General features: G+C 43.0%; 1 protein-coding gene across 1 annotated transcript in view; it reads right to left on the bottom strand.

Moving 5' to 3' along the window:
* LOC126474677 (diuretic hormone receptor-like) overlaps positions 1 to 13065 on the bottom strand; it is a gene marked incomplete at its 3' end in the record, with an annotated part of 1060935 nt that overhangs the window by 603531 nt on the left and 444339 nt on the right. The window contains exon 3 of the mRNA XM_050102155.1: positions 3323 to 3374. The remainder of the gene's footprint in view (positions 1 to 3322; positions 3375 to 13065) is intronic.

Here is a 13065-nt window from a genome sequence, read left to right as displayed (position 1 = left end):
TGGTGGGACACGATGGTAAAGGCATGGCAATGGGCTGGGGGTGGAGAGGAAGGGAGACACCAGGGGGTGAGGGGGATCAGGGCGGCAGACTATAGTGTGCGGATGTGTTCAAGGAAAAGGAGAAGGTGGGGGAAGGGGATGAGGTCGTAGAGGATTTGAATGGGGCACAGAAGGCAGATGCGGAAGGCGAGGTGAAGTGCATAGCGTTTGAGGATTTGGAGGGATTTATAGAACCTGGGAGGGGTGGAAATCCAAGCAACGCTGGCATAACAGAGGATGGGGCAGATCTAGGATTTGTAGGTGTGAAGGATGGGGGAAGGATACTGAAACCCTGTCTGACTAGACAGGGGTTTCAGGAGGCAAAGTCTGTTGTGATCTTTGCGTTGGATGGTAAGGAGATGGGGTGTCCAGATGAGGTGGCAGTCAAGGGTGAGGCCAAGGTATTTGAGGGTAGGAGAGAGGTGGATAGTACACCCATAAATGGTGAGGTAGAAATCATGGAGATGGAAAGAGTGGATGGTGCAGCCTGTGATGATCGTCTGGGTCTTGGAGGGGTTGATACAGAGGAACCACTGGTCGCACCAAGCGGTGAATTGGTCAAGGTGGGTTTGGAGGGTACGTTTGAACTGTTGAAGGGTAAGATAAAGCGCTAGGAAGGTGGTGTCATCAGCAAATTGGAGGAGATGAACAGGGGGGGGGGGGGAGGTTTTGTCATATCAGCAGTGAACAGGAGATAGAGGAGAGGGGAAAGGATGGAGCTGTGAGGCACAGCATCAGAGGGATAGAAAGAACGGGAGTTGGAATTGTGGATAGACCCATAGGAGGGACGATGGGAGAGGATGGAAGCAACTAGATGGTAGAAAGTTGATGGGGAGAGCATAGATCTGGAGCTTTAAGAGGAGCCTGGGATGCCAGACACAGTCATAGGCGTTCTGGAGATCAAGGGAAACAAAGTCAACGGAGCAATGGGAGTTAAGTTGGAGGGAAAGTAGATTGGTAAGGTTAAGGAGTTAGTCGTCAGCTGAGAAGGAAGGCCAGAAGCCACACTGGGTAAGGGGAAGGAAGTGGTGCCGGCTAAGGTGGCAGTGAATACGGTGAGAGAGGATGATCTCGAAGACCTTACTGATCATGGATGTGAGGCAGATGGGTCGAAGATGTATCAGAGGGGCTTTGTTTGGTTTAGCGAACAGCAGGGCAAGGGAAGTCTTCCACAGGTCAAGGTAAAATCCTGTGGAGAGGGGGACATTGTACAGGGTAGGAAGGACAGCCAGGAAGGCCGGGGAGATTCCTTGAGGCGGCAGTAGGTGAAACCATCATGACCAGGGGCAGTGTTGTGTTTGGAGCAGAGGATGAATGTGATGTCATGTGCGGTGATGGACATGTTGATGTCTGAGGGGGGTAACTGATCCAAGTACTGGAAGATAGGGGCGAGCAGTGGGACAGATGTGCCAGTGTGGTCAAGGACAATGGGGAAGATGGAGTAATTAAAATGGGGATTATTTGGAATGGAGAAGACCTCAGAGAGGTGGGAAGCAATATGGTTAGCCTTACAGAGGTTATCATGAAAGGGTCGATTGTCGTGGAGGATAGCGTAACACAGGGTGCGATGCCTATTATTAAGGTGGTGGGAGTCTGACCAGTACTTGGATGAGTTGACAGGGAAGGTGGAGTTGAGGCATGTGCATGTTTGGCGCCAGTTATTTGCTGTAAGTAGCTTCTGGAGGTGTCGCTGTTATTGCCAGACGTTGAGGAGTGTATCCCGGTCATGGGTGCGAAGTAAGGAGCGGTAGAGCCTGCAGATACACGCAGAAGAAGGATGGCCTGTGGAGGAAGCGTAGGGCAGTGCGGGTGGATGAATTTCGTAGTGACATGGGCCTCCACAGCATCAGTGATGGTCTTCTGAAGGAAGGAAGAGGCATGGGTTATGTCAGCAGGATGGTGAATATTGAGGGGATGGCTTTCGACATGTAAGACAATGGATTCCTGGTAGGCATCCCAGTCGGCACAACAGTAGTCATGGACAGACTATGGAGGGGCAGCTGGGCGGGTGGCTTCAGGGGCATCACGGGCAGAGGAGATGGTGGGAAGGACAGGGAGATGGTCACTACCAACGTGTTCGAGGACGTCCAACTGTCTGAGTGAGAGGCAGCAACCTAAATACGCGACAGGGAATGTCGTTATTGGCCACTGGGACCACGTGTTCCACAGTGGCGCCCTCAAGTTAGGCTCGGGCCAGGAGCACACACAGCCACAGTTTACAGTACGACTGCTGCAGAGACCTCTAGTGGTCAGAGAGTTCCATGCCGTCTAGCGTGGATTCGAAACCTGCGGCGCTCAGTACCAGTATAATTATGTCTCACCCTCTGCTCCCCAGTCCATTTGTTTACTGCACTTTCTCTCCTATTAATTAATAATCTACATCTCTCAATTGTTCATTGAGAAATCCTTCACATCTAAATGTTTTACACATTAAAATTGCGTATCTCGCCTCCGTGAGTGAAAGCTGGTGATGCACACTGGTAATAAATTTTCGTAAATTGGGATATACCTCCAATGCAAGACAGTGGTTAAATTCAATTTATGTGTAGGGAATTGCTAATACTGCTGCTCTAATTTAGGAGGATGCTCTAACTTACATGTTTACATACAAAAAAAAAGGTTCAAATGGATCTGAGCACTATGAGACTTTACATCTGAGGTCATCAGTCCCCTCGAACTTAGGACCCGATTAAACGTAACTAACCTAACGACATCACACACGTCCATCCCCGAGGCAGGATTCGAATCTGGGACTGTAGCAGTCACCCAGATCCGGACTGAAGCGCCTAGGAGCGCTCGGCCATACATACAACACATGAACAGCTATTTCCTGATGAAAAGTGTTCTTTTCCAACTTCTGACGCCGTTGTATGGAATCCTTCTATGAAAACCAATTAGAGATAAATAAAAGTTTTCCTGTACTAAGTAAAAAAGAGTTTTGTCTCCATCACATCAATTCATTCGGACATTCAATCATCCAACTTGATTAAGTTAGGAAATTAAATTTGCTGCTTTGTCCGTACAGTAGGTGGCGCTACTGTTTAAAAGGTTCTACATTCTGACTGAGAGCGTAATGTTTTTGAGATAGTGAAAATTTACCTTATATTCGTAGTACGCTACATATCTGTAAATTACTCGTATGAAGCAAAATTTCAGATACCATCACGAATACGTAATAGTTGTGGAAATAACTCATTCCTTATTGCAGAAGTTGTTGCGAATAAGTTTTGGAACTTTTCAGTCACCGTTTCTATATAAAAATTTACGTCCTTGAGGTACTCACCTGACGCGCTTCAAATGGCATGTTGCGTCAGCTTTCTGAGGCCTCGAATAACCTGAAATAATGATAGCACATCATTAAATTACTTCTTTCATATGTCGGAGAAGTAACTCGAAAAGTTGCTTGCTGTGTGACTAACTTTGTTCGTCATGTACTTATAAAACACGATAAATATTACTAGAATTAATGAGAAGCTGTTCCAGTTGGTAGTCACAGCTTTATAAATTCCACTACAGGCTTTTGGTCTTTACTTTAGGCCATTTTACATTAGGCCAGAGTTGACGTACCATCGGCAACTGGGTCAGCTTGGCATTAAATGAACACACAGTTGTGGATCGGCACCCCTGCACAGGGGAATTACTGGAAGGCCAAACATCCAAGGAATAGATATTTTTGTTAGATTGGCGGCATTGTGGAAATTTTTCCTAGTAAGATGAAAACGTACCAGTAAAGGAGACGTGGTGGCTAGTGTTCGGTAATAGCAAACTGATCAAAGTTTTGAGGTTAATAAAAGTGACAGATTAAATACAAGGCAACCGAATTCCCCAAAAAGAGCCAATTTATTCTCATAGTAAATTACTGTGTTTTTCCGTGTGGAATAAGAGAAAATGATCATGAAACTGAGTTAAAATATTTCGAGGAAGGTGAAATTTTGTGTCTGAAGTATATGCACTGATTTTGAAACATTCTCTTTCCTATAATAAATTATTTATTCGATCGTAGATCTTGTGATGTCATATTTACATTAGTTACGTTGCTGTTCTGTAAACTATTTATTATAAAAGATATATATGTGGCCCAGCAACGGTGAAGCCAAAATCTTATGAACTTATGTAAATTTAATTGATTGATTGTAAGTAACAAGATGTATATGACAGTGATTGCCGAATAGGTCAATGAGAATCGTTGATTAATTTTCAATTTATAGTGAGACCTATAAATCGTATTGGCAGTTTATGTTACTAAAAAGAAAATTGCGATGCATTATTATATACTAACGTTATGGGAGTATATTATTAAACATTTTAATCAGTGAAAGTATATGGGCGAACCCCTCGGTGATTATAATTAAACTTCTGTGAATTTTATCCATATCGTATGCTATTGAATTCCGTGACTTTTCCTTTACAGGGTATAGCAAAACTGGCACTACCAGTCACAATAGAAGATTATTTATTCTTCATATGACCGGTTTCGGGCTTGTGCCCTTCCTCAGCTGTTTACACATTCACGTAAATGTGCATCTTTTATTGTAACTGGTAGGAAAATTTTTCTACGCCCTATAATAAAAGTTTTCTTTTCAAATCCCTGTGAAAGAAACCGCTGCTTAGAATGACGTCAAATTTGAACGAGATACTATCGAAGAACTAGGACACGTTATTGGAAACAAAAAAAGTAACGAAAATTTTACCACCAGATGGCGTTGTGAGAGGCAGAATATACTAAATGAAAGATGCGGGAAATCCCGCTGTTCCTCTCTTTGTGTATGAGATGCTGGTAGATCTATATACGAGACCGGTGACTGTCCGCCCGTGGGCCTTCAGAACTTAATGGCGCTCACGGTTATGGAAAGGGCCTTATAACGATGTCTATGGATGACCTGGAGAAAATTGTTACGGAATTCGAAAAGACACGATCTTTTGAAGTGCAGTGTGACAGGAGAGGAATCAACTGATCTAGTGTCAGTACAAAATGTAGCCACGACATTGTAAGAGGGATCCAGCGGTGGTGTACAGACATGCAGTACGCAGGGAAGTGCCTGAACTTTGGACATGCCTGTGAGTTCGGTTCATAAAATTCTATGGAACATCGTACATTGCTAACCATACAAAGTTACCATTGTTCTAGAATGACTTTATGCTGACTTCCCTATAAGACAGCGTTGATGGGTGCAGGATTATTTATATGCATTACGGTTCTCATCCACACACTGCACAACCACTGCAGCAGCTGCAGCAGACACTTTTGGAAATGCTAGAATTATGAGCCCTCCTTTATTTGTAGCCCGGACATTCAGAATACTTTATCTCAATCTGTATGACTTCTGGCTGTGTGGTTACCTGAAAGATTCTGTGTTGAGTGCTCCGATTACACACCAAGCTAAACTGAAGGGACACATTGCGTAACACATTCTTAACGTCACATTGTAGCTTTATTCCTGAAACACTATCATCTGTTGTACAAACGCTGTTTCTACATGTCAGTTTGTGGCAGAAAACGCTGGACAGCATATTGAATTTGTCTTGAGCCAGTTTAACGACATTTTAAATGGACTGAATTGTTGCTTTTTATGTGGTATCTGTTCTAAGGACCATAAGAAATCGATTCATTGTTCCTTTTTATGCGGTTTGTGGTGTCAGGACGATTGAAAATCGATTTACCATCCGATGTGGTAAGACCTTGCCGTGGTAGATGGGCTTACACAACAGGCAGTGCCACAACTTTTGAGTGCCAAACTTCAGGGTCATGTACACGGCTCAGTATGGTTGGTTCAACGTGCAACTCACATGATATCCATCATATTGAATTCTTCTCTCATTTGTAGCAGAACCCATTTACAAGTAGTGGCAAAATTTCTGTAAACTCTTTTGTGTTTCAGTGACGTTTCCTTTTTCTTCAAAAATATTTACTTCAAATTTGAAATCATTTTGAGCAGCGGTTCCTTTCTTTACAGCACTTTAAAACTGAAACTTTAACCTTAATCATATGAACACACATAGGCAGCATGCGTGTAAATATAGCCAGCATCTCCTCCAAAAGCCCTGTGTGGGTATCAACCAGGTTTTGTACTCAAACAGGAAATTATATGAATGACACCACTTGAGATTAGAACCTCCTAGTTTCCAAAGGAGTGGAGATACAGACAAAAACATTTTCCAGTCCCTGCTGTGTAAGCTACCCTGCAGCACAACGGATTTATTGTGTGATAGTAGTATCGGCCTGCTTGACTGATGTGTTTTGCAGGAACTACACATGCAGACAGGCATAGGTGGGAGGAGGTTGAGATGGAAAGAGTTTCGAATGGACAGAGAGAGTGTGCAAGGGGGCTAGTACAGGAAGAAATGGGGGCTAGGAGGAGCTGCTTAGGGAGAGGGGAAGGAGGATATAGGCAGAGAGAAGGAGGCGAGGAGATGGCTAGGGAGAGAGAGGCTGAGGATGGGGGAGATATGGGAGGAGAAATTGATGAACAGATGGAGAGAGTGCGAAGCGGGATGAGACACATGATGAGCTGCATGAGGTAAATGGAAGTCATAGTGAGTAAGTGGAAAAGGAAATGGGAACAAGAGGATATGGACAGCGCGAGGAAGGAGGAGACAGAGGCGATGGAGATACAGAAAGAGTGAGAAGGAGGAGACGAAAGATGGGTGAGGTGGACCAAGGGGGCAAAGGAAAAGGTTAAGGAGGGAGGAGGCGCAGACGTGGGCAATATTTGTGTCGCATGCACATGGGACCAAAGCTGCGGGGAGAAGGGTAGTGTGTATACTCATATGTTCGATAATGTTTCATCTATTGCCCATCTGAAGGCCCATGCAACTTCACTACCGCCTTTTTCACATACAGTTGACTGATGACAACATATACTAATGTGTAACACTTCTTCACTGCCTCAAATTCTCCTCAGTAGCTACACCAGCACGAAAGCACTGTTTCACACACTCATCGTGTACGACAAAATATAATTATAGTACAACGAATTACAATATGAATATTTACCTGAGAAGCTGGTGGGTGCATATCAAAATACAGAATTACTGTCTGTATTGACGTAAAAGTGGAAATCACAGAAAATTACAAACTCATGTCTGAAACACACTCACAAGTGGAGGCCACAACGTTCGGAACGCGGATTTACTGTAAACGTCGTACACTCGTGGTATTCCACGAGGACAACAAAACGCGTAAGCGGTATCGCGTACTTCTCAAGCCTTATTGAGAAAATCGCCAGATAAATTCGGTCGTCAAATATATAAATATATCTGTGCGTGCCATTTTTACCATGAAGCGGCGGCAGCCGAGTGCTGTCGGCACGGTAGCTCAGCGTGTTCGGCCAGAGCGGTAGCCGGCACGGTAGCTCAGCGTGTTCGGTCAGAGGGTTAGCAGCCCTCTGTAATAAAAAAAACTGAGTTAACCGATCAAAGACGAACTTAAACGGATGTCTTACGACGTCCGCCCCGAGCACATAGAACGAACGAAAATGAACAAAATGAGAATTAAAAAAAAAAAAAAAAGAGCGTTAGCTACCCTTTGTAATAAGGAAACTGAGCGAACAGATCAATTAACAGTGTAGAACAAATCGAATTTTTGTAAAAAAAAGTGGTTGGCGTTCAAGCCCCGTAATCCCTGGATCGAGTTCCGTTCGTCGGTTTTTTTCTTTTTTTAATTTTAAACACAGTAATTTCCTTTACTATTTGCATTACAATTGACATAATGGGAAAAATACGTGTAATCAAATGAATTTTTATTAAATTTACAATGTTATTTGGTTTACTAATTTTTACTATCACAAATAATATAATATTCATATCTATCGACTAGTAAACGACCAAACGCATAAAGTGGTACAGAAAATGTGTGCTTGTTAGTGTCTTCAAAATTGTTCGTATTTAATCGAAAGAGAACGAGATATTGCTTCTCGGAACACGCTATTAAAATACACTCGATACTGCATAACCTATTATTAGCGCCGATTTTTAAGGAAATCTTGCGTTATGCATGGTTTGCTTCGAAATTATCGTCTGAAAGAGAGGCTTTTGAAAATGTTAACGAGGTTTGTTTTTCCACAAAAAACCTCAAAAGACATGGAGTATGCGGAAACATAGCATTTATTCAATGCAGCTGGTGCCGTTTAACTTAATTTTTTCCACGTTTTTACGAAAAATACCATCCTGCAACTTGTACTCGTAATGTCGAAAGCGAAGATTAATTGTACATCTTTCGAAAGACGTCTGTGGTGGTCAAAACTTGGAGGTAACAAGTCTTTTCGGGCTCCTTCCACATACATTTTCAGTATCACTTTATGCGTTTGGTCGTTTACTAGTCGATAGTTATGAGTATTATATTACATGTGACAATAAAAATATGTAGACTGCCAAATAATATTGTAAATTTAATAAAAGTTCATCCGATTACACGTATTTTTCCCATTATAGCAATTGTAATATAAATAGTAAAGAAAAAGACTGTGTTGAAAATAAAAAAACACAGACGAACGGGACTCGGTCCAATGATTACGGGGATTGGACGCTAACCTCTCGGCTGTCGCCGCTTCGTGGTAAAAATGGCCACGCACAGATATATATTTGACGACCGAAAGTATCTTGCGATTTTCTCAGTAACGCTTGAGCAGTACGCGCTACTGCTTACACAAGTTGTTGTCCTCATGGAGCACTACGAGTGTACGAAGTTTGAAGTAAATCCACGTTCCAAACGTCGTGGCCTCCCCTTCTCAGAGTAAATTCAAGAAATGAGTCTTATCGAATAATTATGGTCAACAAAATGAATCTGAGTGGGTAAGTATATGCCGAAGGTTTATAGCATTAGACCGTAAGAGAAATTACAATGATTGTGTTCACAAAAATAGTAAAGCTGGTTGCTGATAACGTTAATCTATTTTTAGGTTATTGCTCTACACGTTTAATTTAATTTACTTTATTTTATTTCAAGTTGCTTAAGAATGATTTATTATTGCAGATGTGGTTCATCTGATGAAAGTAAACGAAAGGCTGTTTGTATTGTGCCATATGCATTATTTGTAAAGCATCTTGAGTGGCGCTTCGTGAGCTTATTAGTGCTTATAAGCAGTCCTTGAGATTTACATAGTTCCTAAGACGTCCATTATTTGACTTTTCACGACTTAGACTTCATATCCCCACTCCATTTTTCACTATGTTTTGGTTTTCTTTGTACACTGTATACAGTGCTGGCAAAGCAACATTAGCATCCAAAAAGAAAGTGTGAGATACTATTGTCAAAATTAGGGTTCATTTCCTCAAGAATAGAAGTAAAATGTACACAGTAAACATTGCGTTCACTGGGTGGATGAATATATTATAAGGTATAGATCTTTGGAGGGAAGTATAAAGTTTGCAAAAAGCTCATAGATTTGTCACTCTAAGCTGGATTTGAAAGCTATCAAGAAGAAAGTGTAAAAGTGTGTTATGTGTTTGAGATTTGGTTTCGAAAGGTATAAGGAAAAAACAGTCAATTAGTGTGAAGGAGTGGGCACAAAAAAAGATTTACACGAAAAAATGAAGCACCTAAATTAAAGCACCCAGTGGTTTATTTCATATAACGGGGATTCATAAATGGTGAATGCTGAATAAATGTTGGTGAAGCGATAGAATACGAGGAGTAATATCAAAGAAATGAAAAGATTGCGATTCGCTAGCTTATGTTGCCCCTCCCATCTCCGCATATTTAAATTTTATACTGGTGTAAAACAGAATCAAGTTACGCGACTTCATTTAGTTTTTGGTTTCAGTTTTTCAGTCAGTAAATGAATGGCTACAAGGTTAAGGTGTAACTATCTTCATCAATTTACTTTGATAGCTGTATCTCGCAGTTAAGATTCCAAAAGTGTGTGTGTTACTCATGGGTAACTTTCTGGACCATTTCAGTTCACTCTTTTCTCTTGTGCTGGATTAACTGTAAAGTGATCCTTTGTCCAGCAGCTGGCTTGCACAGCGACGCCATCCCGGCTTGCGGTTACGGACCTTCAAGTCAGCTTCAGCCACAGCGTGGGCGGTACGCAAGGGAAGCGGGGAGTAATTGTTCTCTTTGTGCCCGGCCGCACTGACAGCCTAGCCATCCCCTTAGACGCAAGCGTGGACAATACGAAGTGGAGGAGCTGGGACATTAGCTTTAGCTTCAGTTGCCGGGGCCGGACGAGGCACCAGTTAATGCTGTTTTTGAATCTGGCCCGGGACGGAAGAATCCAAGCGAAAAAGCTTTCAGGACCTGATAGCATCATTCATGGAGTCCGGCCATGAGATAATCAACAAAGTATCACCTGCTTGGTATTTGTTCAAATTCTTTTGGGAAAAAAAGTTTCGAGCAGGCGCGTCACTGGATGGGTGGGTTTTGGGTTCACTTTCTGCCTTATTCGAGGGCTAATCTGATTCGCTCTTTCCTCTTGGGCACACCGGTGGGACCTCAAATTTTATTGCAAATTATTGTCATTAGTAACTGCGTCTGCGTCTGCCCAGCGACTTGTCGGGTGCTATGCTAGGAGGCACTGTTCAGAGGTTAGGTGGAGAGCAGCAGTGGTATCCATTTGGACAGGGGTTTTGGTACATGTTGGGATCCGTGTTCCAACCTCAGTGCAACGTGGTCATGAGGCTTTCGCTGCATGACGGAGGCTGACTGCGGGAATACGAAATTTGTATCCACTACCGGCACGTATTGCTAATGCGAGAGTTGCAGTGGCACCTTGACGTCTGCTGCTGTAACCTTCTAATCAGCCATGTTAAGAACAATACAGTGCTAAGTACTGGGTGCGCGGCGGAAGGCGTAGGAATATATTTTAAATCACATGACGTTGGGCAAAATTAAACGTATTCCGGGTGAAGTTGAGACTCAGGCCTGGTCAAGAGGTGTTTAACTTCTTCCTTGCTTTTCATTCTGTGAAGAGCTTGTAACACGCCCAGGAGTACGAATGGGTGGGGGGGTACCTTAGACTGGTGGTGCTTCTGCTTTTCTTGACCGTGCGCCCCGACCACACCACGAACCTGGCAATCCCTCCGCCGTCGTACTGTTCTGCTCCACACTGCTGCTGGCTGTTGCCTTGCCTGAAATTATCTATCGAAAAAATGCAAGCGGGTTTAGGGGAGCCACGCAACGTTCAAACACAACACTGTTCTATGTCTGGTATGGACATCTGTATTCTGAGACTATATGGCAGCCACAGGTTGTACTGTTTACACTCTAAATCGTAAATGTTTAACCCAATTAACAATCTTGATGATTAACAGTCCAAAATATAATCAGACGAGCGTACGCGTAACTGACACGACGCGGGTGATTGTTGATGATGCGGAAGCCGGATGATCGAACGATAGTTCTTACGCTCGTCAGACATACAGATATATGGTAATAGTCCTCCTTGTCACTAGTAATGCTATAACACTATTCGTAAAGTTAATTTTTCAGTTCTCAGTTCTCACTTGTACGAGCGTGCGCGTAACCGGCGCGGCGCGGCGCGGCTGATTGTTGATGATGCGGAACGCGATGATCGAACGCACGTTCTCACGCTCGCTACAAATCACTGGCACTTCATTGCACTCTTTTGTGGTAAATAGTATTACTGATACACATTTGTTCATTCTTGGAGACCGAACACGGCGCGGATGATCGATGCTATGCGACACGCAACGAGAGGATGCATAAATACGTCATTATGGTCACTGATCATTTTCAATTACTTCTTGACGCACTTTCCTCTGAACCATTTCCATATGTCATCACTTTACTATAATAGCACTTGTAGCAACACTTCAACCTGAATACTAACAACGCTTCTACATGCAGGGCTACACACTACACAACATAACAGTTTCGTGCCCGTGTTCAACTCACTACAGACGCGACTGCCCGCAAAGATACTCCACAACTAAGCCAGCGATATGACAATACGCTTACAAGCTGCGTGGTCGCTTATTTAATGAATCAGACTAGGGAGATCATTTGCCTCGATATTCGAAGTAACAAAGTTTTAATATATATGAAGACAGTAACTGTTCTCGAAAGAACAGATTACTGTTGTTGACCGTGCAGCTTTTCCCTGGAGTAAATAATGTGTAACTGAAACCCTCAGCTGTCGACAAGTGTTGTTGATATACCTCAATGTGGACAGCTGAAAATGTGTACCCCGACCGGGACTCGAACCCGGGATCTCCTGCTTACATGGTAGACGCTCTTTCCATCTGAGCCACCGAGGACACAGATGCATAGCGCGACTGCAGGAACTTATCCCTTGCACGCTTCCCGTGAGACTCACATTCCCAACTGTCCACAATTCTACATGTGTAATATACCTTATAGACATTTGGCCATTCACTCATTACTCGCGCATGCTTTGGCGATTCCCGTAAGAGTTTGGGCAACCTGTGCACATTAGATTCAATTAGATTACATTATGGTCAGACAGAGATTCCGAAATCAGATACTGGATTGTAAGGCGTACCCAGGAGCAGATATAGACTCAGATCACAATATAGTAGTGATGAAGAGTAGGCTGAAGTTCAAGACATTAATCAGGAAGAATCAATACGCAAAGAAGTGGGATACGGAAGTACTAAGGAATGACGAGATACGTTTGAAGTTCTCTAACGCTATAGATACAGCAATAAGGAATAGCGCAGTAGGCAGTATAGTTCAAGAGGAATGGACATCTCTAAGAAGGGCCATCACACAAGTTGGGAAGGAAAACATAGGTACAATGAAGGTAGCTGAGAAGAAACCATGGGTAACAGAAGAAGTTCTTCAATTGATTGATGAGAGGAGGAAGTACAAACATCCGGGAAAATCAGGAATACAGAAATACAAGTCGCTGAGGAATGAAATAAACAGGAAGTGCAGGGAAGCTAAGACGAAATGGCTGCAGGAAAAATGTGAAGACATCGAAAAAGGTATGAAAGTCGGAAGGACAGACTCAGTGTACAGGAAAGTCAAAACAACCTTTGGTGACATTAAAAGCAACGGTGGTAACTCTAAAAGTGCAACGGGAATTCCACTGTTAAATGCAGAGG

This window comes from Schistocerca serialis, chromosome 4 (assembly GCF_023864345.2).
Source record: "Schistocerca serialis cubense isolate TAMUIC-IGC-003099 chromosome 4, iqSchSeri2.2, whole genome shotgun sequence".
Lineage (NCBI taxonomy): Eukaryota > Metazoa > Arthropoda > Insecta > Orthoptera > Acrididae > Schistocerca > Schistocerca serialis.
This window is presented reverse-complemented; position numbering and strand designations above follow the sequence as displayed.